We start from the raw sequence: 7699 nt of genomic DNA on the forward strand, positions 1-7699 counted from the left end.
AGTTACCTATATTAACCCCATTGGTAGGACCCCCAGCTCTGAGCACCCAGCCCCTTCAGTTACCTATATTAACCCCATTAGTAGAACCCCCAGCTCTGGACACCCAGACCATTCAGTTACCTATATTAACACCATTGGTAGGACCACAGCTCTTAGCACCCAACCCCATCAGTTACCTATATTAAGCCCATTGGTAGGACCCCCAGTTCTGAGCACCAGCCCCTTCACTTACCTATATTAACCCCATTGTTAGGATCCACAGTTTGAGATCCCAGCCTCTTCAGTTACCTATATTGATCCCATTGTTTGGACCCTCAGATCTGAGTACCCAGGCCCATCTGTTAAATAAATTAACCCCATTGGTAGGACCCCCAGATCTGAGCACCCAGCCCCTACAGTTACTTAAATTAACCCCATTGATAAGACCCTAGCTCTGAGCTCCAAGCCCCATCAGTTACCTATATTAACCATTTTGGTAGGATCCCAGTTTTGAGCAATTGCCCCATCAGTTATCTATACTGAACCTAATTGGCAGGAACCCAGGTCTGAGCACCCAGCCCCTTCAGTTACCTATAATAACCCAGTTGGTAGGACCCCCAGCTCTGAGAACCCAGCCACTTCGGTTACCTATGTTAACCCCATTGTTAGGACCCCCAGCTCTGAGCAACCAGCCCCTTCAGTTACCTATATTAATCCCATTGTTAGGACCCCCAACTCTAAGCACCCAGCCCCTACTCTTATGTATATTAACCCCATTGGTAGAACATACATCTCTGAGCACCCAGCCTCTTCAGTTACCTATATTAACCCCACGGGTAGGAAACCCAGCTCTCAGCACCCACCCCCATCAGTAACCTATATTAACCCCATTGGTAGGACCCCCATCTCTGAACACTCAGCCCCTTCAGTTAATATAGTTATCTATATTAACCCCATTGGTAGGACCCACAGCTCTGAGCACCCAGCCCCTTCAATTACCTATATTAACCCCATTGGTAGGACCCCGAGCTCTGAGCACCCAGGCCCTTCAGTTACCTATATTAATGCCATTGGTAGAACCCCAGATCTGAGCAACCAGCCCCTTCAGTTACGTATATTAAGCCCATTGGTAGGACCCCCAACTCTGAGCACCCAGCCGCTTCAGTTACCTATATTAACCCCATTGGTAGGGCCCCCAGCTCTGAGCACACAGCCCCATCAATTACCTATATTAACCTCATTGGAAGTAACCCCAGCTCTGAGCACACAGCCCCTTCAGTTATCTATATTATCTCCACTGGTAGGACACACAGCTGTGAGCACTGAGTCCCTTCAGTTATCTATATTAACTCCATTGTTAGGACTCCCAGCTCTGAGCACTCAGCCCGTTCAATTTCTTATATTAACCCCAATGGTAGGCTCCCCAGCTCTGAGACCCCAGCCCCTTTAGTTACCTATATTAACCCCATAGGTAGTACCCCCAGCTCTGAGCTCCCAGCCCTTTCAGATACCTATATTTACCACATTGGTCGGACCCCCAGTGCTGAGATCCTAGCCCCTTCTTGTACCTATATTAACCCAATTGATAGGACCCCCAGCTCTGAACGCCCATACCCTTCAGTTACCTATATTAACCGAATTGGTAGGACACCCTGCTCTGAGCACCCAGTCCCTTCAATTACCTATATTAACCCCATTGGTAGGACCCCAGCTCTGAAAGCCCAGACCCTTCAGATACCTATATTAACCGAATTGGTAGGCCACCCCGCTCTGAGTACCCAACCCCATCAGTTACCTATATTAACCCCAATGGTCGGACCCCCAGCTCTGAGCACCCATTCCCTTCAGTTACCCATATTAATCCCATTGGTAGGACTCCCAGCTCTGAGCACCAAGCCCCTTCAGTTACCTATATTAAACCCATTAGTAGGACCCAGAGTTCTGAACACCCAGCTCCTATTGTTACCTATACTGACACCATTGGTAGGACCCTCAGCTCTCAGCACCCAGCACCTTCAGTTACCTTTATTAACCCCATTGGTAGGATCCACAGCTCTGAGCACCCAGCCATTTGAGTTACCTATATTAACCCCATTTGAAACACCCCCAGCTCTGAGCATCCAGTCCATTTAGTTACCTGTATTAACCCCATTGGTAGAACCCCCAGCTCTGAACACCCAGACCATTCAGTTACCTATATTAACTCCATTAGTAGGACCCCAGCTCTGAGCACCCAACCCCATCAGTTACCTATATTAACCCATTGGAAGGACCCCCAGCTCTGAGAACCCAGCCCCTTCAGTTACCTATATTAACCCCATTGGTAGAACTCCCAGCTCTGAACACCCAGACAATTCAGTTACCTATATTAACCCCATTGTTAAGACCCCAGCTCTCTGAACCCACTCCTTCAGTTACCTATATTAACCCCATTTGTAGGACACTGAGTTCTTAGCACCCAGCCACTTCAGTTACCTATGTTAACCCCATTGGTAGGACCCGCAGCTCTGAGCACCCAGCCTGATCAATTACGTATATTAACCCCATTGGTAGGACCCCCAGCTCTGAGCACCAAGCCCCTTAAATTACCTATACTAACCCCATTGGTAGAACTCCCAGCTCTGAACACCCAGACAATTCAGTTACTTATATTAACCCCATTGTTAGGATCCCAGCTCTGAGCCCCCAACCCCAAGAGTTACCTATATTAAGCCAATTGGTGGGACCCCCAGCTCTGAGCTCCAGCCCCTTCACTTACCTATATTAACCCCATTGTTAGGACCCACTGCTTGAGATCCCAGCCCTTTCAGTTACCTATATTGATCCCATTGTTTTGACCCTCAGCTCTGAGCACCCAGGCCCATGTCTTACAAATATTAACCCCGTTGGTAGGATACCCGCTCTGAGCAACCAGCCCCATCATTTATCTATATTAAACCCATTGGTAGGATCCCACTTCTGAGAACCCAGCTCCTTCATTTACCTATATTAACCCAAATGCTAGGACTCCCAGATCTGAGCACCCAGCCCCGACAGTTACCTATATTAACCCCATTCATAGGACCTTCAGCTCTGAAAACCCAGACCATTCAATTACCTATATTAACTCCATTGTAGGGCTCTGAGCTCTTGAGCATCCAGCACCTTCAGTTACCAATATCAACCCCATTGGTAGGACCCCCAGCTGTGAGCACCCATCTCCACCAGTTACGTTTATTAACCCCATTGTTAGGACCCACAGCTCTGGTAAACCAACCCCTTCAGTTACCTATATTAACCTTGTTGGTAGGACCCTAAGCTCTGAGCACCAAGCACTTTCATTTACCTAAATTAACCCCATTGGTCAGACAGCCAACTCTGACCACCCAGCCCCTTCAGTTATGTATATTAAGCCCATTGGTAGGACATACAGATTTGAGCACCCAGCCTCTTCAGTTACCTATATAAACCCCATTATTAGGACACCCAGCTCTGAGCACCCAGCCCCTTCATTTACCTATATTAACACCATTGGTAGAACCCCCAGCTCTGTGGACCCAGTCTCTTCAGTACCTGTATGAACCCCATTGGTAGGACCCCCAGCTCTGAGCACCAAGCCCCATCAGTTACCTATATTGTCCCCATTGATAGGACCCCAGCTCTGAGCAATTAGCCCTTTCAGTAACCACTATTAACCCCTTTGGTAGGATCCCCAGTTCTGAGCACCCAGCCCCTTCAGTTACCTAAATTAATACCATTGGTAGGACCCTCAGCTCTGAACTCCTAGCCCCTTCAGTTACCCAGATTAACCTCATTGGTTGGAACCCCAGCACTGAGCACCCAGCCCCTTCCATTACGTATATTAACACCATTGGTAGTACCCCCATGTCTGAGCACCCAGCCCCATCAGTTACCAATATTAACCCCATTGGTAGGACCCCAGCTTTGAGCAAGCAGTCCCTTCAGTTACCTATATTAACACCATTGGTAGGACCACCAGCTCTGAGCACCCAGCCCCTTCAGTTACCTATATTAACCCCATTTGTAGGACCCCCAGCTCTCTGAACCCACCCCTTCAGTTACCTATATTAACCCCATTGGTAGGACCCTGAGTTCTTAGCACCCAGCCACTTCAGTTACCTATGTTAACCCCATTGATAGGACCCGCAGCTCTGAGCACCCAGCCCGATCAGTTACCTATATTAACCCCATTGGTAGGACCCCCAGCTCTCTGAACCCACTCCTTCAGTTACCTATATTAACCCCATTGGTAGGACCCTGAGTTCTTAGCACCCAGCCACTTCAGTTACCTATGTTAACCCCATTGATAGGACCCGCAGCTCTGAGCACCCAGCCTGATCAGTTACCTATATTAACCCCATTGGTTGGACCCCCAGCTCTGAGCACCCAGCCCCTTCAACTACCTATTTTAGCCCTATTGGTAGGTACCCGAGCTCTCACCACCCAGCCCCTTCATTTACATATATTAACCCCATTGGTAGGACCCCCAGCTCTGATCACCCAGCCCCTTATATTACCTATATTAACCCCATTGGTAGGACACCAGCTCTGAGCACCCAGCCGCTTCAGTTACCTATATTAACCCCATTGGTAGGACGCCCACCTCTGAGCACCCAGCCCCTTCATTTGCCTTTATTAACCCCAATGGTAGGGTCCCAGCTCTGAGCACCCAGCCCCATCAGTTACCTATATTATCCCCTTTGGTAGGACCCCAGCTCTGAGCAATCAGCCACATCGGTTACCTATATTAACCCCTTTGGTATGACCCTAGCTCGGAGCAACCAGTCCCATCAGTTACCTATATTAACCCCATTGCTAGGAACCCAGCTCTGAGCTACCAGTCCCTTCAGTCACCTATATTAACCCCATTGGTAGGACCCCGAGGCCTGAGCACCCAGGCACTTTAGTTACCTATGTTAATCCCATTGGTAGGACCCGCAGCTCTGAGCACCCAGCCCCATCAGTTACGTATATTAACCCCATTGGTAGGACCCCCAGCTCTGAGCACCAAGCCAAATAAGTTACCTATATTAACCCCTTTGGTAGGACCCCAGCTCTGAGCAACCAGTCCCATCAGTTACCTATATTAACCCCATTGTTAGGACCCCAACTCTGAGCAAGCAGCCCATTCAGTTACCTATATTAACCCGATTGGTAGAACACCCAGATCTGAGCACCCAGGCCCTTCAGTTACCTATATTAACCCCATCGGTAGGACCCCCAGCTCTGAGCACCCAGCTCCATCAGTTATCTATATTAACCCCATTGACAGGACCCACAGCTGAGCACCCAGCCCCTTCAGTTACCTATGTTACCTATATTAACCCCAAATTTTACCTATATTCACCCCATTTGTATGACCCCCAGCTCTGAACACCCAGCTCCTTCTGTTAAATATGTTAACCCCATTGTTAGGACCCCCAGCTCTGAGTTCCCATCCCCTTCATTTACCTGTATTAACCTCATTGGTAGGACTCACAACTCTGAGCAACCAGCCCCTTAAATTACCTATATTAAGCCCATTGATAGGACCCCCAGCTCTGAGCACAAAGCCCCTTCAGTTACCTATACTAACTCCATTGTTAGAACCCCCAGCTCTGAACACCCAGACCCTTCAGTTATCTATATTACCCAATTGGTGGAACCCCAAGCTCTGAACACCCAGACCCTTCAGTTACCTATATTAACCCCATTGGTAGGAACCCCAGCTCTGAGCACCCAGCCCCTTCAGTTACGTATATTAAGCCCATTGGTTGGACCCCAATGTATGAGCACCCAGCCTCATCAGTTACCAATATTAACTCCATTGGTAGGAACCCTAGCTCTGAGCACCCAGCCCCTTCAGTTACCTGTATTAACACCATTGGTAGGACCCTCAGATCTGAGCTCCAAGCCCATTCAGTTACCTAGATTAACCCTATTGGTAGAACCCCCAGCTTTGAGCATGCTGCCCCTTCAGTTATCTACATTAAGCCCCTTGGTAGGATCCCAAGTTCTGAGCACCCAGCCCCCTCAGTTACCTATATTAACCCCATTGGTTGGACCCCCAGCTCTGTGCATCAAGCCCCATGAGTTACCTATATTAACCCCTTTGGTAGGACCGCAGCTCTGAGAAACCAGCCCCAGCAGTTATCTATAGTATCCCATTGGTTGGAATCCATCTCTGAGCAACCAGCCCCTTCAGTTACCTTTAATAACCCCATTGGTAAGACACCCAGATCTGAGCAACCAGCCCCCTCAATTACCTATATTAACCCCATTGGAAGGACCCCCAGCTCTGAGCACCCAGCCCCTTCAGTTATATATATTTACCCCATTGGTAGAACCCCAGCTCTGTCAACTCAAGACCCTTCAGTTACCTATATTAACCCCATTGGTAGGACCTTCAGCTCTGAGAACATAGGCCCTTCAATTACCATATTAACCCCATTGGTTGGACCCCCAGCTCTGAGCACTCAGCCCCTTCATTTACCTATATTAACCCTATTGGTAGGACCCCCAGCTCTGAACAAACAACCCCTTCAATTACCTATATTATCCCCAATGGGAGAATCCCCAGATCTGAGCACCCAGCTCCTTCATTTACCTATATTAACCCCATTAGTAGGACCCCCAGCTCTGAGCACCCAGCCCCGTCAGTTACCTATATTAACCCCATTGATAGGACCCCAGCTCTGAGCACCCAGCCCCTTCAATTACCGATATTAGCCCCATTCGTAGGACCCCCAGCTCTGAGCACCCAACCACTTCAGTTACCTATATTAACCCCATTGGTAGGACCCCCAGCTCTGAACACCCAGCACCTTCAATTTTCTATATTAACCCTATTGGTAGGACTCGCACCTATGAGCACCCAGCCCCTTCAATTACCTATATTATTGCCATTCGGAGAACCCCCAGATCTGAGCACCCAGCTTCTTCATTTATCTATATTAACCTCATTTTCAAGACCCTCACCTCTGAGCATCCAGTCCCTTCAGTTACCTATATTACCACGTTGGTAGGACCCCAAGTTCTGAGCACCCTGCCCCATCAGTTATCTATATTAACCCCATGGATGGGACCACAGCTGTGAGCAACCAGCCCTTTCAGTTACCTGTATTAACCCCATTAGTAGGATCCCCAGCTGTGATCACCCACACCCATCAGTTACCTATATTAACACAATTGGTAGGACCCCCAGCTCTGAGCATGCAGCCCCTTCAGTTACTTTTATTAACCCCATTGGTAGGACCTTCAGCTCTGAGCCCCCAGCCTCTTCAGTTACCTATATTAACCCCATTGGTAGGACCCGCAGCTCTGAACACCCAGCCCCATCAATTACCTATATTAACACCTTTGGTAGAACCCAGGTCTGAGCAACCAGCCCCATCAGTTATCTATATCAACCTCATAGGTAGGAACCCACCTCTGACACCCAGCCCCTTCATTTACCTATATTAACCTGATTGGTAGGACCCCCCAGCTCTGAGCACCCAGCCACTTCAGTTACCTATATTAACCACATTGGTAGGACCTCAAGTTCTGAGACCCCAGCCCCTTCAGTTATATATATTAACCCCATTGGTAGGACCCCTGCTCTGATCACTCTGCCCCTTCAGTTACCTTATTAACCCCATTGGTAGAACCCAGCTCTGAGCAACTAGCCCCATCAGTTATACCAACCCCATTGGTAGGAACCCACCTTTGACACCCAGCCCCTTCATTTACCTATATTAAC

This window comes from Chrysochloris asiatica, unplaced genomic scaffold (genome assembly GCF_000296735.1).
Source record: "Chrysochloris asiatica unplaced genomic scaffold, ChrAsi1.0 scaffold00594, whole genome shotgun sequence".
In the NCBI taxonomy this organism is placed as follows: Eukaryota; Metazoa; Chordata; class Mammalia; order Afrosoricida; family Chrysochloridae; genus Chrysochloris; species Chrysochloris asiatica.